The sequence below is a fragment of the Alligator sinensis genome, unplaced genomic scaffold (genome assembly GCF_000455745.1).
Source record: "Alligator sinensis unplaced genomic scaffold, ASM45574v1 scaffold1216_1, whole genome shotgun sequence".
NCBI classification, from domain to species: Eukaryota; Metazoa; Chordata; order Crocodylia; family Alligatoridae; genus Alligator; species Alligator sinensis.
In genome coordinates, this window is record NW_005842018.1 from 1,038,670 (window position 1) to 1,062,950 (window position 24,281).

A 24,281-nucleotide genomic window follows, 5' to 3' on the forward strand; every position below is an offset into this window, starting at 1 on the left:
TTTCTCCTCTGCAGGAACAAAAAAAGGGAATGAGTCATTTTCTCAAGTGAAACAGGTCACCCAAGGGGTTTAATGCCTCGGCCTGCCTTTTTCCCTCCCCCACCCCAGCCTTAAATTCACTGCAGTTTGATCCTAACTCTGTTCTCTTGCAAGACAGAAACCACCACGAAGTCAGAGAACGAGCCCCGATTTACGGTTCTCAACCTGTGCGTAACACTCGAACGCGTTGGAATTACGCCGGCAACATGAAACTCGGGCTCTTTTCTCTTCTGTTTTACCCTCTCTCATGCCCAGTGTCCTTCTGCTGTTGGGAGGTACGGCCACACAAACAACTGATCGGAGGGCGAGCTGAGGTGCCAGCTCACAGCTCTAGCTCACTGCTGCCTCTTGCCCCATGATGAATCCCTGGCTGACAGTGGGGAAAACCACCACCTCCTCATCACCTCAGCGCTCGCACCCCCCCGCTCATGTGTTTGTGTAGCCAGACCCTCGTTTGTAGTGCTCGGTGCTCCAGGTGTCGCCGTGCTAGGTGCTGTACAACTTCTTATGGAGACAACCTCTGCCCCCAAGGGTTTACAATGTGAAAAGACAGAGGGTGAGCAGAAGACATTGTTAACCTATATTTTACTGATGATGAACCGGCAGAGAGATTAGGTGATTTACCCAAAGCCATTGGGAGAGCCTGCCACAGCCACAAAAACGATCCCACGTCTCCCTGAATCCCATTCCAGGGCTTTGGCTGCACAAGGAGGCAGGAGCACAGCACTCCCAATGCACCTCCACAGGCCGTGATGCACCTCCACAGGCCACGTGGTGGGGATGTGACACACACACACTCTCTCTCTCTCTCTCTCAAACATCTTTCAGTCCCCGTTGTGTGCAGACTTGTTCCCAGGAACAAGTGCTGCATTCACCCCCCCACCACCCCATGCCTACATTACACACTCAAGTCTCTCACTCTCCTTCCCCCCTCCTTTCTTCATAGATCCACAAAGATACCCCCCAGTGCCTGCATTCACATGCACCCCCTCTCTGCTCTTGCATGCACACACACCCTACTCCGCTTGCATTCACACCCTACCCCACCCCACTCCTGCTTGCATTCACACACACACTTGTAGTCACACACCCCCTGCTTGCACTTGCACTTGCACGCACACACTTGTAGTCGCTTGCATTCACCCCGACCCCCGGTGCCTCCATTCATTCACCCCAGCAGCTCCTGGCACACAACAAAGGCCGTGGCCGGGCGGGGAGCGGGGAGTGGGGCGGAGCCACATCCCCGGGTCCGCCCCGCCCCGCCCCTTGCACGAGCCGGGCTGGGCGTGCGCGGGCGGGCAGAGGCGAGCCGAGCCGGGCCGATCGGGAGCGGGATCGGGTGCGGGTCTGTGGCGGTCCGGTCCGAGAGCAGCGCCGCGGGCCGGGAAGGTGCCCCGTGTGTGTGGGGCAGAGCAGCGCGGAGGCGAGGTGGGTGTCGTGCCCGGGTGTCTCCCTCTTTCTGTCTCTTACTTCGCACACAAAGGCTCCTGCTTTGCGGGGCGGGAGGGGGTGCATTTGCCGCGGGATCCAGCCCTGCCCCCAGGACAAGAAGAGGGGCTCAGGGCCAGGGTGGGGGACACCGTCCACTCTCAGCAGCTGCATTTACTTGAGCAGAAATAGATTTCTTTAAAAAAAAAACAAAACAGCAAAAATCCCCTCTCTCTTGTGCTGCCAGGCTGCCCATGTGAGTCAGGGAAGCAGCAGCAGCAGCAGCAGGTCGGGGGCTTTCCTTGAGGAAAGTTCCCTCCCCAGCCCCTGCATGCGGAGGGGTTGGGGCTGGGGGAGAAGCCCAGGGCTGGGCAGGGGGAATGGCCTTGGCCCCACAGCCCCCAGGGGCTCTTTGTCCGCACTGCTTTTGGGGGTGTCTGTTGGTGCCGCGAGACCAGAACTGCTCCTTGAGGAGGACAGGATGCTTCATGAGCCCATGGGGCAGATCCTGAGCTAAATCTGGTTCTGCAACCAGGGATCCTGGGCAGGGAGGCATTTAAATCTGGAGCAGGATGGTGATTTTTTTTTTTTTTTTTTTTTTGGTTTAATGGAGGGTTTTCCTTGCTTTTTTTTGGGCTTCCACACATTGCAAAGCTCATGGAGTATTTTTGTGCGCCAGCCAGGATCTCCGAAGTAACTTCTGTCTCTGTTTCCTGACTCTTCTTCCAGCCTTTCTGTCTTTTTCTGTTTAACTTTTGAAAGACTAAAGGAAGCTGCATGCCGCTTGCTTTCTTTTTCTATGATTCACAGCAGTCTGGTACGGCTAACGTAGCTATGTGATGATGGGATGAGAGCCGTGGGTACTGTAGGTACGTTGGTCTTCGTTACTTAATCCTGCCACTGAAGGATGATTTCTTGTAAAATATTATATAATAGGTACATCTTTAGAGGTGATCTATAATAATGTCTGCTCATGATTGCAATTATGATGGACCGGGGCAAGGGGGATGGGTATCCTTTATCAGTCATACAAACTTATGGGGGGGAAATCCCTTGGTAGTAAACCATAAATACGTGTCCTTTCTGTCTGTTGGTTTCTGTCAGCATTTCCCGTAACGGACTTGGAGGTTTAATTTGATTTTCATAGCAGGTTGTATTGAAATCCAGTATAAAGGTAATAGCACAAATGTCCTTTTATTATTAAAATGTGTACTTTTGCTTGAGTTAGAGGTGGTAGTGGTGGTTAGAAGAAGGGGGCATGTAACTTTAATATTTAAACTTTACTTTTTTCATTGCTTGGTGCCTTGATTTTGAGGTGTGCAAGAGCTGTGCGTGATGCGGGGTGTGTAGGCTTGACGACCCTATTAGCGTTTTCCTTACAAAGTAGCACAAGATGCGCATGTTGTGCCTGAAGTTGAGCACACGTGTCCATCTGTAGCAAACTTAGAAGGAGATGGGAACATGCGAGTTTCGGTTTCACTGAGACTTTCCATGGTAAAATTAAAACGCGGTAATGAGAAACGTATTCTGGAATGAGTTTAATTGAGTTGCGTGCAGTTCATGATGAAAACATTTTTCATCGAGACACTTTTGGCAGTAGGCTATTACTCATTTTGATTTGTGAATACGTGTATCAAGTCCTGTGGCAGTGACTAGGATATTTTTCACTACTGTTATTAATTTGGCAGAATTAGGGATGCATATTGTGTACATTTGAGTAGTTGCTCGTGGTTTTTGTGTGAGCCTGTAGGCACTTAAAGGAAACACAGATAACCGCCTTCTCCAAGTTGCATTTTGAATTGAAGTGGGCAGTCGCAACCTTTCATCTTTTAACCATGCGTCGCATGGTACCATGTGGAGGGGGTGGTGCATCCTGAGAGCAATAACCGCTTGCTTGCTGTCAACCGTAACTGGCTCAGTATCAACAAACAGTTGTTTGCTCACCTGAACATATCTTAGTCATTATTACAAATATTGAGAAACATTGCTCCTTTTCCTCCTTTCCCTTCCTTCATTGCATCAAAGTAGCTTTGGGTCAACTTGATCCTGAGTCTTAGTCTGTTGACGTGGGTGGAATTGTGCCAGGGATAATTTGGCATGCTAAGCCTGACTTTTGTTCTTCAGGACCTAAGAAATTCAGTGTAATATTACCCAAGCACTGAGGATAAAATAGTAGTATTACTTGTTACAGTGATGCGTAATAAGTGCTAGGGCAGAGAGGAAAGATGGCTTGGAGTCTTCCAGTCCTACCCTCTTTATTCTTTCCACTTACTTTCTCCCATCCCTTAATTTACTATCATGCTTTTTTTTTTTGTATTTCCCCAGTCTTGGCATCTTTTTCTTTCTTCATAATTCAGTAGAACTTCCTCTGAACTGCACTTCACCTTGAGCACTTGCTGCTTTTGAGAGTAAATGTACCGAGGCACCTTGCAGTAACGGTTCACAGCTCGGTAAGTGAAGAAGTTCTGGCTCTGAATGTCTTTGCTGTCCCAAGGAGAAATGCATGACTTATTTTGTCACATGCTGATCTGTGCAGTCACGATGCTGAGTGCTTTTGCTGAGGGCCAGCGTTTTCTTTTAGAAAATTGTCTAAGGTAGCTGCCAGGCTTGGGACAGCCTGGGTGAATAGATCCAAAGGTTCAATGAATCTTTTTTTTTTTCTATACCATTGTGTGAAGGTAAGGTATCAGTGCTTTGCCAAGGAGGAGTATTGTTTTACAGGGTTGAATACAGCATTCTTCATAAGGGCAGAGGAAGCAGAACAATGTACAAAGTAAGAAAGAGTTGGGGCAAAAGTGAGCATTTTTGTGCACTAGCTGCAGAAAAGGGAGAGGTAGAAAGATGCAACTAGGGGAAAAGGAATAGGATAGAATATGAATGGCAAACTCAGCAAAACAGAATGGTTTGAAGCTGGGATCACAGAGTATCCCTGAAGGATGCAGTTCTGGATGGAAGAGACGGTTCAAATGAGAGCGGACTCTCTCTTAGGTATTTATGTGACCTCCGCTAGCCTTATATCTGAGTACCTCAGAATTTTTTTCTTTAACGTACTCATCCATACAACATACCAGTGAGGTAGGGAGGTGTTATTTTCTCCCTTCCCTACATTTTACAGATGAGAAGGCTAAGGCACTAAAAATTTACTGAGTTGCTCCAGGTAGCAAAGAAGGGACTTGTGCCCTGGTCTCTCAAGTGCTTGGCCAGTGCTGTAACCTTCTAATCATCCTTTCTCTTTCCACAAATTGTAAGAAATGAAGCAGTGACATGGCCCAGACTGACTGAGTAGAAGGGCATGAAAACCAGTTTGCCTTGTTGGACGTGTTGCCAGTTCATTGTGGTACGTATAGCGGTCACGTGAAGTACAAATTCATATGGATGTTTCATTAGAGGGGCCACAAGGCTGAGGAGTTGCTGAATTGGCAGGTGTTTACTGGGAAGCTTTTTTGACGTACAGCTCATTTAGGAGAGGAAGAATGTCCTGGGAAGCACTTTGCTTTCTACTCAGCAGCCTGTACAAATGGGTCTCTTGACCGGGCATTGGGAACGCAATTGCTCTGTTCCATCTGTTACATGCGCCTGGGAACCATTCATTGCAACGTGTTTCCTATATTGCTTTGAGGGTAGACCCTAATTCCCAACAGATTTATCATTCCGTTAAAAAAAATGGCAAGAAACCAGCCATACAGTTGCCTAGTCCCCTACCTGCTCACTAATGTAGATGCAAAAACAGTATTGTTTTTATTCATCTGTGTTTTGTCCCAGCTGTGAACCCATCTGAGTGACTGTGAGCTGTATGGCCGTACAGAACTGAGCCCAGAACTTTTCTGTATGGAGAAATTTTTGAAAACGACTTAAACTTGAGAGCAGGAAGTCCTGTTATGTCTGAGAGGAGAAGGAAGGAGGTGGCTTAGTTCTGTAATGGTCATCTTCAGATCTCTTGTAGAGAGCCCAGGTGGTACTCCTAAGATTAGCGATTTCAGGTGTAAATAGGTCTGAAACAATTCTCTCTCACACAGCATTGAGGTTAGCACTTGGGTAGTTTTGCAAAATCCATTTAATCCTCGCCATTTGTTGCACAACATGTTTCAAACTGGCAGGCCACCTCTGTACACAACTCTGCAATGAAATGTCTATGCAGAGAAAAGATGTTGGTAAAGCAGCAGTGGTTTATTTGGGGGTTTTTTTAATTTCAAGTTTCCAGATTGTGGGTATCAGTAAATACTTCACAAGGACTCGGGGGTCTGTGTGTGCAGAACTCCCCCCAGTTGAGCCCAGTATTTTGAACAAAGAGGCTGTCATTCCCTGCCCTGCCTTGGCATGCTGGTGTTTCTAATGGCCCGCTGCAACTCACCTTCTCATAAGGAGTTCAACCGTTTTCTTGCACTCAACCTCCTTTGATTTTACCATCTAGTAAATCATCAACCAGGGCAGGTGTCTGTTATTTCTCAGCCAGGGAAGAGACTGCAAACACTGCCCTTTGTGCCATTTTCCTGCTTACCTTGAGAAACCCAGGATTATTATGTCTTGGCCTGTCTGGATTCATGTTGGTAGACCTTACTGCCTTTTGGACAGGGGCATGATGTTTTCTAAAGAAAAGGTGAAGCAATGCGGTCAGTTAGGAACCGAGTGACATTTCTGAGAGCTAAAGTGCCTCTGTGTCCTAATGTAAGGGCAGCACCTCTACACACAAGGGGGATTATAGGTTTTGTATTCCCTCTGCTGGCATATCCCAGTTTTCTACTGTATCGGCCCATTGTGACAAGCTATGTTGAAGTAGCAAGAAGGTGATTTGGAGTGGTTCTTTCCACTGGAAGTATTGGATGGCTTCACCCAGGGCTTTATAGCATCGCTTTGGTCCTCCACATTCAAAGGAATTTCAGCTTTGCAATAAGTTAGGACACTGAAATCTGCAGGATCCTTCTCGGGGAATAACCTCATGTCTAATAGTGGCCGGATCGCTTCCTTTGGCTCTGCAATCAAAGTGCACCTCAGTGCTAGATATGCGATCTGTGAAATGGGCTAGCATTACCGTGGGTTTCCTTTCCCAGAAAGTTACTTAGTGTATTTGTTCCCCCTCTCTCTGTAGAAAGGAGCTAGCTTGTCCCTGCTGGTGCCTGCTAACTCAGAGCCCAGTTGCATCTGCTTCTCAAGGAATCGGAGCCAGTCAAAGGTAACTTATACCAATGGCATCCAGTGAAGATTTTTTTTTTTCTTGGGCAAAAGGGAAGGTATTGGGGTTTTTATCAGGGGATATAATAGAACGATTCTTTCAGTGCCTGGTGGGTACAGTGAATGGGCATTCATGTGACCTCGTGTATATATGCCATCTTTTGTTCTACTGAAAATAATGAAATGGAATTAACAGCCCTGGGTATTCAAGAGGATGTGACAAGAAGTGGGTCAGGCATGTTTTTTTCCTACATAAATACTGCTCAGATTTAGGCCAGCATCGATGCAGGATACTTCTAAACAACCGTCAGAGATTTCTAAACAGGCAGCACATCTGAAAACCTAAGCTGTGTTGGACCCCTGGCCCAGTAGAGCACTTCACATCCATTTGCAATTTCTTTAGTTTACTTTGCACATTTAATACAGCGCTGGGGGGCAAGTCTTATTGCTTCGTAGGTCTGGGGAGAAGCAAGGACTCTAGTCTGGCAAATTTTAGTGTACACTGGCAGGACAAGCTGCTGAGCAGTGCTTCAAAATAAGTGAATCATCCTTGGTACATTGATCTACTGTTTTAAATAGGAGAAAAATAGTTCTTCCCTCGGTCTCCTTGTATTTATTCCCAGAGAAATGGATGATGCATCCCACAGCTTTGTTGCTGATGCCCCTTTAGATTTGGCTGCTTTGTCTGTGCTGTGCTTAGGTTTGTACTCTCTCTGATACAGAGTCTGGGTCCACATCTTTAAGTGATGAGACATCTGAGGCTGGAGAGCCACATTCACTTGTAGCCTGGCTGAATTTCTGAAGCAGTCAGGTTGGATTATGATAATATTCCATTATGTAGCACCTTTCCCAGGCAATTTGTCCTTGAATATGAGCTATACTGGACAAGGTACATATTCCAATTTAAGACCAAACAAAACTCTTCATTAAACCTCCTTCCCCCAACAAAATAGCAGGCAAATGTCATTGCCATTGTTGTGTTTGGAGTCTTCCTTGAGTTTTGAAAAGAACACAAGTGAGGAGGAAAATTGAATTGGGGCCCCTTTGGTACTGTCCTTCATAACATATATGGAAGGCCTGAAAGAAATTTTCCAGGGCCTCTTAAAAACTGGTTTGTTTTTAGAAATACATTTTTAAAAATGTCCCTTGCACTGAAGAAGTCCTTCAGCATCGCTTTCTGGAGCAGTTCTTGGGGTCTAACCCTGCAAACCCATGTGCAAATAACTTAACTTATGTGAACTCTTCCAAATTCAATGGAGTGACTGGTATCTTTGCAGCTACTTATATGTTTATGTTTGAAGGATTTGTTGTTAAGGCCTTCAAAGAAGAGGTGGGAATGATAAAGTCTTTAACAAAACATTTTTCTTTGGGCCTTTGAGTTATTGGGGCTAGGGGATAGGAGGGTAATAGAAACGCACAAGCAAAACTAAATCACTCCAAATGTTAACAACAATTTTAAGCAGTTGCTTTCTTGGATGCCTGGGAGGTCCTAGCTTTACTAGTTCTCCAGTTGTTAATATATTCTTTCAAGATGCATTTCTAATATACAAAATGAGTAATTTTGCCACTCCCTTATTACTGCTATAACTCTTACTTAATTTATAACGATGCATTTTCAAAGATTAAAAAAAAATCAAAGATTGCTGGAACTGAGGAAATGGCACTTTCCAAAGATTGTAAACTTTAAGCTGTGCATATAGGGGAATTTTTCCTTACACATACATGGAATCAAAAAGATCTGCAGACATATATCTAGAGTAGCATCAACTAAAAGTAAAACTGCATAAAAAATGCAAGATGTTCAGCTGGATAGCTCTACATTGGGAAGCTGCTGAACGTGTCCCCTGAGGTTTCATGCTATACTTATACATGTATGAACTGCTGTTTGCATACCTTGCCATCATTCATAAAATTCTTCCAACTCTTGGAGTATTCAGCACCATAGTAACAAGGTTAATGGGATGCCAATAGCTCCTTCTATTGTGAGAACTGCTCGAGAAGTATGTAGGTAAGGAATGTGGTTTTTTCACTCTGTCGAACACGCCAGAGCAGTCCCTCATTCTGAGTAAATGAATGCATGTACAGAATGGAGATAATCCCCTGTACAAACGTGGTGGGGATTGGTGAGCTGCTGGAGTTGTGTAATGGCTCTTAATGCAATTCGGTAGTCTAGTAATTTGCCAAGTCTGTAATATGCTCAGATTCCACATAATGCCTTGATAAGCTGTTTTGGTACCCAGTCTCGTCTGGTTTAGACCCTGCAGTTTTATTTTGAAAAATGTAATTGGTCAGTGTCCAGACACAGGATTTTTTTTCCATAGAGGACTTGTTCAAGCAGATATTGCACAATCAATTCCACACCAGTGATCAGCCTGCCCAAACTCCTGCCAACTGGGAACCTTGTCTGCCTATGCCAACTGGGGAGGCATTCAGACCTGTGTCTGGACTCTACACACTGAACCGTTTTGCAGTATATGCTTATGCAAAATAAAATGAGATTTTTCCTGGAAGAGAAAGGTGCATGTGTGGACATGTCCTGGACCTATTTGGAGTCTCTGATGTCATGCCCAAATGGTAGTCCAGAGAGTGATGTCTCAAAAATTTGTCTGCTAAACCCAGGAATGTCTGAGCACTCGCTGAACTTTGCTTACCTGCCAGACCTGTACGCCGTGATTCATAGTCAAAGACATTTCTCTTTTTTTGGGAAAGGTAGAATAAGCTAACAACCCCCGACTTAAAAAATTGAGTCAGCTATTTAATATTAATAATATGCTTTATGGTTGTGCCCAGAGGCCTTAAATCCCTTCTTAGTTGAGCGTTGTTCGGAAACCTAGTAAAAGAAAAATCATTACCCTGAAGAGCCTTCAGTGTAAATAGGCACAACAGTGCACAAGAATTTGAGACATGGGAAGTGTAAGGTGACTGGCCCAAGGTCACACAACAAGGAGTGGCAGAGCCAGGAACTGAACCAGGTTTCCCACATCCCGGGCTTGTACAATTCCTATCGATCTAGCTACTTCAAGTAAGGATGTGATTTATTACCAAAGTTGTTTTAGCAGTACAGCCCCTAGAAGGAGTGCAGTTCCACTGATGTGAAGGTACCTCCTCTCAGTGTAGCTTATTTCCTATCTATTAGACTTCGCCAACATAAGCAGTCTTATTCTGATATCCTGCATCTGTACCGGTCAAGATATGTCTTGGCAGTGCTGGCATAGTTAAACCAGTATGTTGTTCTATGTGTAACCAAATACTTTCTTCAGTAGATCACTTCCACCTCATTCCCATTACTTGTAAACAGACTTAATTAGACATTTTGCTTGCATACTTACATACATTTAAAAACCCTGGACTATATTACATTTAAAACTCCTGGACCATATTTTCATTAGAGCTCACTACCCAGCAACTGCTATTACTTCCTTTGGAAACTCCTTTGAAGTTCTTGTCCCAGTGATGACTGTTGTATATATTTTTTTTAAATCCGACCTTTTATTTTGTTGTTAAGTAGAAAATGGACAACTTTTTTTTTTTTTAAATGACTAACAACCACCCAGAATTTATGTTTTTAAACCAAGCCATTTAAAAACAGTGTCACTAAGTCAGGCAAAGATTGTGTTTGGAAAGCACCAGATTACACATGGCTTGTCAGAAGCCCAGCATGGCCAGATTAGTCATCGCTGTAAAAGGAATGAAATAAAGAATTCCTCTTTCCCTCACCAGTGGGTATGCTGCTGGCCAGAAAAAGGGGGCGAGGAAGTTTCTTGATGGACAATCAACTGCTCAGAAACTTTTTAATACTAAAAGTTCTCTGTAATCAAGGTGTAAATTTTGTGACGCCGCACACCTGCCCTGGTAGTCAAGATGCCACAAACCCACTTTAAAACAATATGGTTTGTTCAAAGAAGAGGCTCAGAAATGAAAGAAATGATGATGTCCTGAAACAGGCGTTTTTCCTTTTCAATATCCAATAACTATATTAACAAAAATGAATGTAGACCAGAGTGCTAGTTCATTAAGAACTTTTGCATATTTAAATATCTTCCAGAATGCAAATAAATCTTCCTAGCCCGCATTTAAAACGGAGAGAAACAAGGAGTTGGAGTGACTTATTCAGGGCTGTACTCATGGGATGGAGAATCTGAACTCAGGACTTTGTGCCAGGTGGGATTCAAACAGGAACTGGTTGTCTGACCCCAGCGCTCTTTCCTGCCCAGGGCAGGGGGTCTGACTTGATGATTTACTGAGGTCCCTTCTGACCCTAAAAATCTATGAACAACAATCTACTTTATCTAGAATCGGGAACAGAATGAGGTGATATATCACGACTTATGTTTCGGGGCATGAATGACCAGAAACATGTGACAGTTGGGAATCTTCCTCAATAGGAAGCCTTGACAATTTTGCAATAGCGCTGAGTTTCTTGCATCTTCCTCAAAAACAATGAGTACTGATCACTGCAGGAAACAGGAACCGGACAGACCCAATCTCATCCAGTTTAGCAATTCCTCTCTTTGCCAATCCTGTGCTTGTCCCTTGGAACTTTCTACACAATTTAACGCTGAGGTGCATCCGCAAAAGGGGAAGTCAGAAAGAAGGGGCTGAGGCTAAGTGCTGCTCCAGGTTTTGCAGATACAAAGCAGGAACATTTGGGTTAATTCTGCAGTGACTCGAAAAACTAACAGCAGTGCTGGATGGCAGCAGGATAAATAAAGGGAAGAAAATCCCACAGATTTTTTTTTTTCTCCCAAATAACCCTTGCCAATGCTGGAGTAGTCTGCTAGGCTGAAATGGAGCTGACTGAGGGGTGAGATGTGGCAGCTTTTCATTGGCATCACACAGCAGCTCAGGGTAGAGAGGGGAAAATAATTCAGTCAAAATTCTCCCTGTTCCAGGTAGTGCAGTTCTGAACGTGGGACGTTTTTATATTCTGCCTAGACCAAGGGGAGAAGCAAGCCTTGCCCTTGTGAAAAGTGCCTTGGATCTTTAAAGAGTACAAGTGGACTTCTTGGTTTTATGTCTCATCCAGAGCATGATCTCTCCCATAGCACTGCACCGCCCAACACTGATTGAGCATCGACTCTGAGAGAAACCTGCACCCGCAGGACCATGTCAAATGTTTATCAAGGTGTCTCATTTAGGCTGATTAGGCTTGGGGCTGCTTACCTTGTGAGATCTGAGCTGAAATTTGAGATACTGCTAAATTGCTGCTTGTTTTTTTTTTATCACAAACTTTTATAACCATATTTGTTGTTCTTTTTTGTTCTTGACCTTCTAGACAAAGAAGGAACTATTTGCACTGGGACTTAAAGCAAGAAATGGGTTGCAACTAGCTAGAAGTGTACAGACTTTGGTATATAATTTTACATGTTATGTGCCAGGTTATGTAAACCAAGGTGAAATTGCAGCCCTATTGAAATCAACAGGAATATTCCCATTCGTTTAAATGAGGCCAGAAATTTCATTCTGAGATTACAGCGCTCCATTTAGGTTATGTGGAGTTTGAAGCCAGTCTGACTGGTGTAATGCATTTCTGTTCTCTGTCTTAATTATATGTTTTAGAGCTTTTGATGCTTCAGAATTTACTATGGTTTTGTGGTCTGAACACAGGGTTTAAGATTTGTTTTTTCTTTTGGCGAGGAAAGTGTGTTACATCGGTGTGCTTGGGCCTTTCCAGTTCAAGTAAGATACTGAAATGAATGGATAGGGAGTTTTTAGTGGTATGTTTAAAAAATCCAGCCTTTTCACTATAAATGTTTCTCTGCAGTTATTTTAAAAGTAGTAATCAGGTGAAAATCTCCCTTCTAACTTTTCTGAACGAATAGATTTCCCATCCACTAGATGCTCTTTATGTAGCATTCATAATGACATAATTCGGATTCCTCTGGCCTGGCTACACCATACTCTGCTGTACTGTCTCTGATGCTTGGACTTCAGTTGAATGGACGCTGGCCAAAGCTTGACTCATGGAAAATCTGAAATAAATCACTAATCCATGCATGCTGCACCATAAGCGCTAGAGGAACAGAAGGTCGTGCAATAAAAGCAATAGTCTCTTTTAAGAATAGTCTAAAAAGAAGTTGCTAGCAGAAAGTTGGAACCTGGAAACACTTATCTGAAGACATTTAAAAGTAATCTAGATTTGTGGTGGAGTACCTCAAAGCTTTCAGTGGAGGCAGTAGGGGTTGGGAGTGGGGAAAGAATTTTTGTAAGGTGCTTCCTTGAGCTCAGCTTGAGTTTCCACTGTGGTCGTGAGGGTTGCAGGATGAGTGTGGTATCTGGAACACAGTATTAATGTACAGAGAGAGCAAGGAGGAATATAAATAGTTTTAAGTATGGGGTTTTTATGCCAGCAATGCTCAAGTGAGCCAGTCTGCACCCTGATATGGAGATTTTTCTTAATGCTCCCCAAGCATTACTCTTTCCGAATCTCATTCTTTTCATACACGGACAGTAATGTTGAAGCTTTCACCTGAGTTTCAGAAGTTCAAGGCCCCAGGTTGAAGTCTGGCCAAGTGTGTGCATGAGCACAACCCCCATAAAACAAATGGCTATCTGCCTTGCAGCTACTACTCATATTGCTAAGTTGCCTTCCATATGCCCAGCCCCGTTCTGGCTTCCACATGTTGTCTGTGATACGCCAAGCAGTGCATAGCAAGATGCAGACGCATGCATCCTCACATGCAGTGAGCATCCTCACAAGCCAAGCCAAGCAGTGTCTCGGTGACCCCTCTGCTTTCTGATCTTGCTCCAGGCATGAACAGAACAAGCAAGGGGTGAAAAGTAATGTGGGCCTTGTGGCTCCTTGTGCGAAACAGGCTGCATTCCAGCTACTTTCTTTGCCACAATCAAAGTTTGATGTTGGTGCTTTGCCCATATAAGGCTCGTTTGGATTTATTCACATAAAAATAAAAAGTAGAATATACTTCATAGTTGTGATGTTGTTTAGATTGTAGAATAATGAAAGTTATGCTTGCAAAATCTGATACAAGTTAACTGACACAGCATTATTCAAAGTGGGGAAGATGGTAATAAAGTTTAAATCCCAGCCACTATTGTAGTGGTACGTTTCGATTTTGTAGAGTTTAAATCACAGCCACTATTGTAGTGGTACGTTTCGATTTTTATATTTCAAGGTAAAATGCTTAAAATACTCCACCAAAGCCATGTGGTCACCTTGTGGCCAAGAAAACTGGTTTACGATGCAAGGCAAATAAATATAGAAAATATTTAGAGTGCATTACTCTTATTCACTCATGACATTTGAGTCGCTTGTAGTCTCCTCTTTTGACCTGAGAAGGGGATGATCATGGTGCTAACAGTACAAATGCAGAGGCTGAATGAAAACTAAGTGGAGCTTTTGAAAAATTTCACTTTGTCATGTTTCTGCACATTTTGCATTTCCTCGACGAGCTGGAACGGTGAACAAGTACAGTTTGGTTGATCGGTATCAGATAGAGGTGTGTTACTTTTCCAGGCCAGCACCACAGATTGCATAATGGAAGTCCTGGCTGGCCTGTATGTGGGCATAGAGCAAGTCTTTTATCCTCGTGGTTTGTTTTTTGGCTAATATTCAGCTCCTGCATTGACCAGAATGTTTGTGTTGATTTGCCTACTCATGAAGATTATTATCATGGCTGTCCAAGAGATGGAAAATTTAGTTGGCAGGTAGACTATTGCCTTTCCATTTGGTGTGCCTGCATCTACCTGTATGGTGCAGGATGCCCTCAGTTCCCACTAGTGTCAGTTAAGATGTAGGGTGCTTAGTAGAGCTGCGCAAAACACCATCATTTCATTTTGATGTCCGTTTCACCATTTCAAAGGGACAGTGTTTCGTTTCGAAGAGCTGTCTCATTTTGTTTAGTCAAAACTATTTCGTTGTTTTGACTCGTTTTGACGTTTTGCCCATTGGCTATAATGGGCAATCATGAAAATGCCTAAAATGTTGTCATTTCTTACCGATTCAGATGCAGATTGCAGGGATGGTAGCCCCTTCTGAGGGCATGAAGTCTGCCAAGTTTCAAGGAGATAGGTGCAAGGTTTCTCAGAAACTGCACCTCAAAGTCTTGAAAGCAAAATTTGTCTGCAGCCTCCTGTCATCTGGCACGCAGATCTGGGGGCTCACACCCCCGGGAGGGGTGCAGGACTGTGCCGGACTCCTTCCAGGGGTGTGGGCCCCTGGATCTGTGCCGGATGACATGAGGCTGCTGCTGCTGCTTGGGACCGGTACTGGGCACAGCCTGCACCTGCACCCAGCGCTGGGGAAGACAGGAGGCTGCCGCTGTTGCCTGGGACTGGCGCTGGGTGCATCCATGGAGCTCAGCCTGGCGGTGGGAGGCAGAGCACAGCCCCGGCTCTGCCCATCTCCTGCCACCGGACTGCGCTCTGATCGGCTCTGCCAGCCCCGTGGAGCGCAGCCGGGAGGCAGGGAGAGCGAGGGCTGTGCTTCCCGCCGGGCTGAGCTACGTGGGGCTGCGGAGCGGCTCGGAGCGCACCCCTGGCTCTTCCCCTGCCTCCCACCACCGTGCTGCTTCGAAAGTCGAACCGTTTCAAAACTTTTGAAACTTTTCGATTGCCCTCATTTCCTTTTGAAGCTGCTTTGATGCTTTTGTTTCATTTCAATTTCGCTGTTTTGAGCTCGAAACTCATAGAAACAGCTTTGAAATGAAACGCTCAGCAAAATTTCGCACGGCCCTAGTGCTTAGTCCTTTGCAGAGTGGGACTCTGTCACGGGAGAACGGCTTTTGTTCAAAGTGGGGAGGAAATGTGTTGTCTGTACCTGACCTCTCCCTTCTTGGAAGCCCGTGGACTCCTCACATTGGTTAAGGGGAAGCTTTGTGGGAGTGCCTGCTTACAGTGTTGGCAATGTACCACTGCAAACGCATCCCTTTTTTTGAGCGTTTGATCAGGTCAAACCTCATATTTGCTTCTTGGTTATGAAACGGCTCCTTTCCTTGTTTGCATTTTGCGACCAGGAGAATACCTAATGTTGCTGTAAAGCAAGTCTTTTATACTCTGGTTGGTACTCCAGCCAGGCCAGTTTAACTACTATGTTTGCAATGAAACGATATTCCAGATTGTCTCCTCCCATCTCTTAACACTTCAACATAGCTGTTCAGTTTGACACGTCTTACAAAAGCGGCTGCATTACTTTCCTTTTAACATGGTTTAACTGCCATATGTTGGGTAGCATGCACAGGAAAGAGTACTTGCTTTCGTTTTGGCTAATTTTCTAACTGATGAAACCGCAGAGAAGGAAAAAAACCCACGTGTACCTACCTCCACTTCTCTCACTACTTAGAAACTCATTCTTCATTTATTACTACCCTGCATAAACTACATGCATGTCCTATTCCTGTTAATTCATTGACATTACATTTTAAAAAAGGTTTGAAAAATAGTCTTAGAAAACTTGGAAGGAAACCCACATCATTTTAAATTAACGCCCTTAAAAAAAAAAAAAAAAATTCCACTGTACTTTGTGTCCTGACTCTAAAAAAATTAGCCACTCAGTTAACTAGATAGGCAGGTCCTACCACAATGGAGAACGCAGGGTAGGGTGTGTTGTGATATGTGGGATCAGTTCTTTAACAAGCCATTTATTATAGAAAACTGCTGCAACTGCAGCTCGCAGGTTGTTACAGCTTGGTCACCTTTACTTACCAGGGGCCACACCTTTATCTGAAATTCTTCCCAGCGTACAAAGACATCCAGCCTTACAGTCTATGAATCTAGTAACTGAATGATATTCTACACTAAAACAAGGTTTTGTTGGTATATACCTGCAAGATGCATTCAGTTCTCTCTACCCCATCTCGTGCATCTTTTGCATGTAGGCAGGCAAGGTTCTTTGGGTAGACGTGATATCTCTTATTAGACCAACTGAGTAGTTGGAAAAAAGTTCTTTTGCATATAGACACGCAAACGAGTTACACCAGATAAGCAAGAATGTGAATTTAAGGTGTCAAGCTGGATACTCCCTGGTAATTGCCCACGTGTATGCCCTTATGCCATGGTAAATTCTTAAACAATTTGTCCCACTTTAATTGAGGGACAGATTACCTTTTCATTTACCACTAGATAAGATCATGTATGTGCCTGCTTACCGAAGAGTGGCTGAAGCACTTTTTATCACCTGAAATTCTGTTTGACCTTTTCTTTTTTCCCCACCTCCCTTCCCAGAAAAAAACTCCAGCTTTTTGTTAGCTACTGTCACGTTCGGGTTTTGAGCTCTGTCAGCTTCTGCTGAAGTCAGTGTTACTGTAAAATGCTTTCTTACTTCTCTGGGTTGATGTGCAACTCCTTATCCTCTTCTTTCTGATTAAAAAAAAACCATAATAAATGAAAAAAGAAAAGGTATATTTGTATCAGTATAATTCCTAGTGTGGATGCAGTTAAATTGATATATAAAAGTTGTTATCCTGGTATAAGCCATTCTTCCTATGTGGGAATATGCTGTCATCCCCATGGGTGTAATGAAGGATTATACTACTTTACCTGTACATATATAGTTGAAGTGAAACAACTTTTGTATGTAGGCAAGGTATTGGAAAGTGCTCAGCATTTGATGAAACTCTATTTTTAATATGACATTGCTGCTCTCTACCTTGCAGTGTTAGTGTTTTAGGGCTTATTTATCCCTGTATGAGAGAGCAAGGGAGATCATAAGGCATTTTTCCTCACTGAAAAAAGGAGGAGGTCAGAAATGTATCACTTATGAGTTTCATAAAGCTTAAGTAGACTAAATGCACTGTCTGGCCTCTTGCCCATGTAATTTAAAAATGAGGTGTTCTCTTTAGCAGCTGCTGTTTGTATTTTTTTAAAAAAAATATTTTGTTAATAGTGTAATTATTGGTGCTTTGTGTGACTTAAACCCTGGCATAAGGGCATGTAGTAGTAATGTGAAGATGGCTAGCAAATATTCACTACCCATCCAGATAATGGTTATTCGGACTCCATCGTACCTTTTTTTGTAATTTTCCTATGCATTTAAAATCTCCTGTATGTACAATTGTAAAGCTTGCTGTGGTACTTCCATAGAATTAATTGACAAAGAGCTGTGCTGTCTTCTACCTGCATTGCACGTGATGCCATCTTCAGAGTTTAAAAGCAGCTGCTTTTTCTCTTATTAGTTTTTGCCTTTTTCCCATGTGGCAGACTTTGAACCTTCTCCTTCCTGACTCCTGAGCAATTTAATCTGACTATTGTTGATGCACAGTCTTCTTCAACATCATTGAGGTACAGCAAATCTAGATTTAAACAGTCTGAGTTGGCAATGGACAGCTGGACTTCTTCTAGCCAGACCTGGCAGCCCCCTGTGTCATTAAGAAAGCATCTTCCCAATTCTTCTTTCCCTGGAGCTGTTTTGTGGCGTGGTCCTAGGGAACAGCCTACCTAGCCCAGCCCCCTCTGTCTTGGTAAGAGAATCCAGCCTGATGCTGTCTGCCGGACAATTTTGTCCAGAATGCACGGTGATGATGGGGAATTAATTGATGGAGGGAAGTAATAATAACTCTCACTGTCTTCCCTTTTACTGCACTCAGATTCTATTTTATCCCGAGGCCAAGCAGATGATGGCTCTGAGCAGATCCAGGCTCTGAGCATCTCCTGCCTCTTGCAGAAATCTTGGAGAGAAGAAAGGTCTTGCCCCTGGGTACATTATCTGAAATGGAACATTTCTCTAGTTCCTGATAGCTTTTATGTTTTTAGGAAGCCTGTTACACTGATATTGTCACCTGGAGGCAGAACTGAGTGGTACCACACTATTCCAGGAGATACTTTAATGGCAAAGCTGAGACAAGATGACCAAGAATTAGAAGCACTCAAACTGTTTCCCATTTGAAGGCTTTCTTGTAGGGGCCTTGGGAGCATTGCTGTATGGATGCACGAGACTATGAGGCCATGCCACTGTCTCGGCCTGCTCCAGCTTGATTGAAGGCTCCTACATATACAAAACCACTTTGTCTGACACTTTCCAAAACCCAGAGCTCCAATCCCGGATGTGGGCCGGCAGTCCCTGTGTACAGGGACCCTGGCTGCAGCTTTTTGCCAGCCTGTTACTCTCTTCTTTTCCTGAAAGCTATGTCTGTGCACCAACAAAAGGAGGCCCTTGGGCTACTTGCTCTACAGTCACTTGGGCTGTGTGTGCTCTGCCACCACTTGTTTCAAAATGTCTTACACAGGGGTCGGCAACGTTTTTGGCTAGAGTGCCAAAATCATCCCAACCTCCATCCACACCTTGACTTGGCATGCCAGAGATGGGGGAGCCACGAGGGGCCTGATCTTCTCTGCTGGCTGCATGTATGCCTTCGGGTGGACGGCAGGGTAGGGGCTGGAGTTGTTGCCCCAGCCATTCTCTACCAACCACTGCGAGCCGTGCGTGCACCTGCTGCTATCATGCAGCCGGTGCTCCAGAGCCCAGCACAGCTGTTTGCAGCCTCCCCGCCACCTGCCTCAGCCAGCCTGTGCTCTGGGCATCTGTAGCAAGTGGCTGGGAGATGGCAAACAGCTGTGCCAGGCTCTGCAGTCTTGGCACTGGCTCGGTGTGCGTGCACCTCCGGGTGGACAGCGGGGGAGGAGCCAGGGTCGCACTGCCCCAGCCCCTTCCCCACCATGCGCTGAGAGCTGAACATGCACTTGCTGCTGCTACAGCGCCAGTGCTGGAGCTCTGGAGCTCAGCACAGCTGTTTGCAGCCTCCTGGCTGCCTTCCACAGCTGGCCCCAGGCTCTGGGCAGCTGTGGCAGGCAGCTGGAAGGCTGCAATTAGCTGTGCTCAGCTCTGCAGATCCAGCACCGGCTTCATGGCAGTGGCAGCTGCACAGGTGCCTCTGGGCCGATGGTGGGAGAGGAGCCATGTTTGTGCTGCCCCAGGCCCCTTCCTGGCAATGCACTCAGATGTGTGCACAGCTGCCACAGCCACGGAACTGGTGCCAGGGCTGCAGAGCCCCATGCAGCTGCTGGCAGAAGTGGCTTGGCTTTGGCATGCTGAGAAAAATAGCCTCGTATGCCATGCTCTGGTCTTACATCTCCATCTGCATCCCAAGGATATTCCTGCAGCAGCTATTGAGCTCTTAGCCCTGCAGTGGGAGCTAGAGATTCCTGCGGTGCAGAGTCCAGAGTTGTAGGATGTCCATGCTGTGCCGCTGCCGTCTTCCCCTTCCCTATGAAGAGATCCCACCTGTGTATGGGGATCCTGGCCTGATCCAACCTGGATGAGCCAAACAAGGCTTTGGTAAAGGAAAAGCTGTCTATCTAATTCACTCGGATCCTCCCAGCATGCTAGCAAACTAGTGGATTGAGGGGGAACTAGATGACAACTCTGTTTGGGCATCAAACGTGCCTTTCAGGGCCCACATGGTATCTCTGAGGTTCAGAGTGGGCTACGTGGTGGGTGGACTTCACAGGTGTGAAGAGAGAAAAGAAATGTTGCATTGATAACCCACTCTCCATGGGCAACTGTGACTGATCACGGTGGTCTGCTTCTGTCTTCACTAAGCCACAGAGTGGGGACCTCCCAGAGCTGCTGGTGAAGGAGACAAGAAAATCCATCAGTTGTCCCAAGTTCACCGTTTAATTTTCTGGTTTGTCTCTTGGTTAACTTGTGTTTAAACACCACTGGAATTTGCAACTCTGAAAATGAGGAACTGCTCTTTCCAAGGGAGTCGCTGAAGTACTGTCCTGTGATTATTTAGAAGGTGGGGACTAGATCTCTGTCTGCTTTTTCATTTCCTTAGCCCACCCTGGTGTTTTGTGAAATTGTTTAGTTGCAAACTGCTGCTGCAGTGCTGTAGTCTCTTGCTAATTGTGGCATAGCATGCAATGAGATCATACTATGCTCAAATTACTGTTGAACCAGTTCATATCTCTTTAATGAAAACCTTCCTTCTCCAAACCAGACAGCAAAACTCCTTGCATTTACAGCTTTTAAGAAACAATCTCAACTGTTATATTCATTGCAAACTACTTTTATGTCTGCACCGACTGTTTTAAAAACATTTTTACCTTCTGCTGTAGTAGCTTTTCAAGGGGAAAAGGACACTACTACTTTACCAAACCATTTAACTTTTCATAAAGGGAGACTTAAACTCCTTTGCCGAATGGCTTAAATATCCATTCCAGCTCAGGCTTTCATGTGGAAGCATGGCTTATTCCAAGTGCCAGCAAAATTTGGACATAACAGATGAATGGAATAATACTTTTCAATCACTGTGGAAATGAAGGGACACGTCTGATTTTGGCATAAATTGCATAATTTATCTAGAGTGCATATGCATGATCTCATGACACAGAGTGAGTGGATACTTGCAACCATGTCAAACACTGAATACTCTAGGATAAAATACTGAGTGTCTGTGTTGTTAAATCTTATTCCCTTGGGCTCTTCAAGGTAAGCATGCGCTAGGCTTTATTGGAGACTTTGTTAAAGTAATTTAATTCACTTTTCTTTTTTTTGGATTTGTGAGATCCTGATCAGTCTGTTATAAAAGTTCTTTAGTTGACTAAATGCCTTATATGAAAGTTGTGGGGGTTTTTTTTGTTTTTTTTTTTTGCTTCTAAATTTTGTTCCTCATTTCCTGCACCCCTTATGTTTCCTATGAAGCAAATGTGCTGACATATGCTTTTTGGGTGGTAGGATGATGATATCTAAGGGAACGCTATCAATTTGAAAGCCTTTTTTTTTTTTTTTTTCCTTTTTTCCTCCTCGCGGTATATGGTGCACAAAATGCTTTGAAATCCTCTGATGTTTTTAAAACTTAAGTGAATCCCTATTTCATTATACTGTAATTTGAAAGCTGAGCAATTTTTTTTCCCTGTTTTGTTTGACTTTTCTATACACAGCTTTACATGCCTTTAAAATTTATGACCGCTTTAGTTTTCAAATCTCTCATGCTTTCTGCAATGAATGAATGCTTGGTTCTTCTTCCACATTGTCTACACTCTTTTAGTCATGTTTCTCCCACATCAGGTCTCAGGGAAGTAACTCTTTACTAGGGGGCAGGGCCAAAAGAAATCATTCAGTGTTTGGTTGATAGAGAGAGCTGCTAGTAGGGCTGTGCAAAGCTTCAGTCGCTGATTCGAGTCGGTGGCCAAATCTCCGAATCTGAATGAAATCGGAGGACCCTTTAATCTCTCCGAATTGATTCAGAAAGATTTGTAGATTCAGACACAGACACAGCTTTAAATGTTTTTTCTACGTACTTCTAGGTAGCAGGCAGCTCGTGAACGCTGCAATGCTGGAGCGCATGGGGTGTCCCACGGGAATGTTGGGGGCTCCCCAGTGCGCTCGGCAGCAGACCCAAAAGTGGACCAGAAGCATGTCGGGTCCACTTCCGGGGCCACCGGAAAGCATGCGGGGGGGTCCCCCTGCACCCACCCCTGGCTCAGTGACTGGTGCCTCCCAGGTCTGGGGACGAAACCCGAGGTCCGCCTGTGACCAATTGCTGAGCCGGCGGGGCACCGTGGGGGGGCCTGTGTGCTCCCTGGCGGACCCAGAAGCAGACTGGAAGTACTTCCGATCCACTTCTGGGTTCGCTGCCAAGCACGTGGAGGTCCCCCCTCGCACTCCTGTGGGACACTGCATCTGCCCCAGCATTGCAGCGTTCACAAGCCATGCCTGGTACCTCGAGGTAAGTAGAAAAAACATTTAAAGTTGTGTCTGTGGCCGAATCGCTGATTCCCCGAATCGGCATCGAATTTCAGATTTGGATTCAGCCGAATCAACTCGGGGACAGTGATCTGAATCAACAAATCAAATCACTGTCCCTGATTTGGACTGAATCTGAATCGAATAGGGCCCGCTTTGCATATCCCTTGCTGCTAGTCCTTTTCTTGATACTTTGAAGCTGTTATCGTGGCTATCCTTTGAGATTTGTTAACTTCTGCAAGTTATAACTTCAGTTCTGAATTTGTGATTATGGAAGTGTCCAGTCTTCTGTATGCATTTATATAAAGGTGTTATCCTTTGGATTGCCTCATTTTATTCTAATACATATGCACCGGCATACAATTGGATTGTGTCTTAGCAGCAAACAGAGGTCTAAAAATTGGAAGCTTGGAAACTCTATCTCGGAGACCTGAGGGCTCTGTCAGCGAACCTTTCTTTGAATTTTGAGCCTCCAGGTATGGGCTGGAATCAGGAATGCTTAATATACGTATCTCTTATTTCACTCTTCTCAACTCTGCGCTTTATTGTCTTTTTGTATGTAATGTACTTAAAGGGTCTTGCTCTAAAGCAGGGTGAATACAAATATACTGTTTTTCTTTGCTAATGTACTTTTTTTCTCAATTTACATTAAATACATTTTCTTGCCAGCTGTAACACCAGGGATGTATTTCCTTGGTTCTTTTTTTAAGTGAGGTAAGTGATGGGAACTGGCGCAGGGTTGGCAGTGCTCACTTCACCCCCAAGCACTGCATCGACATACTTGTGCATACAAATCAAAGTGCTCTTATTTTTCTCCCTGTGGGAAAACCACCAACCCTAAAAGGAGATACAGTTGAAGTTTGCTGCAATTTCTTTTTTTGAGGGGGGGGAGAGGTAGAGGATCTGAGTACTACCAACCTCTTTGTACTTGGTCAGAGGAAGTTAGATTCAAAACAAGGTTTGAACCTCTTAGTAGGAATTGTTTCAAAAGTGAGAAGAATATTTTAATGTTTGATAGCGTTAGCTTTGCTGATGGTGAGAAGTCCAATAAGTTGTAATGCAGGTTCGGGTTTTGTTTTAATGCTGCAATGTACACAATGCCTTTTCCAGTGACATTGCTAGAATTTGGGAGGTGTATTTTAAAAATTTTCAGTATGAATACTGCAAAGGAATAACTCAGGCATCAGAAACGGAGATGATTTATTCCAGTCTGGCTCACTTGCCGCATGGGATATAAATGCTTAATATTGTCCAGGTCACTAAAGTGACTGGCCAAGAAACATGAGCAATAGGGTTAACTCCTACAGATCTTGGCCCAGCAGTCTTCTTTCACCAGTACTTCTGTGAGGTCTTAGTGTCTGACTAGGCCAGGGGTGGGTAAAATGCAGCCTGTGGGCCGGATGCAGCCCACCAGGCCATTCTATCCAGCCCTCTGGGCACCTCAAAAAATTTAGAAAATTAATATTTATCTGCCTCTGACTGCCTGTCATGCGGCCCTTGATGGCTTGCCAAAACTTAGTAAGCAGCCCTCCGCCTGAAATAATTGCCCACCCCTGGACTAGACCCCTGTGCTTCTCATATGTATCCTTCATTGGCTTGCAAGGGGCACTCTGAGGTCATCTATCTCCTCCTTACAAGTCAGTCAGTAGGGTTGTGTGGAACGGCTGTGTTTTGATTTGGTTTCGGATTTGGCCGTTTTGGAGGACAGTGATTTGTTTCGGTGTTTCAGATCACTGTCCTATTTCATTTCGGCCGAATCTGTTCTGGAGATGCCTTGTTTTGTTTCGGAGCCTTCTGTTTTGGTTCGGAATCGGCACCGAAACTGCCCGAAACACCTCTGAAATGAAACAGCTGCCGAAATTTTGCACAGCCCTATCAGTCAGCCTAGGGTTCTCCAGCCCTTCCAGATATTATGGCCCTTAATTCCTTAAGACAGCAGTGCAAAAGTTATCGTAAATGCTGTGAGGGAGCATGTAATGTAGAACAGCTAGTTCCTAGACTCTTT

The 24,281-nt window shown here is 44.6% G+C and overlaps 1 protein-coding gene across 2 annotated transcripts in view; it reads left to right on the forward strand.

Moving 5' to 3' along the window:
- The first annotated feature begins 1,330 nt into the window (after nt 1-1,330).
- Nucleotides 1,331-24,281, forward strand: part of FAM107B (family with sequence similarity 107 member B) — a 79,271-nt gene continuing 56,320 nt past the window's right edge. Inside the window, exons 1-3 of one of the 2 annotated variants that reach the window (XM_025202313.1) lie at nt 1,364-1,467; nt 3,793-3,917; nt 4,717-4,804. The gene's annotated coding sequence lies outside the window, so the exon portion shown is untranslated. Of the gene's footprint in view, nt 1,468-3,792; nt 3,918-4,716; nt 4,805-24,281 lie in introns of both variants that reach the window. The other variant, XM_006022126.3, reaches the window with a different exon arrangement.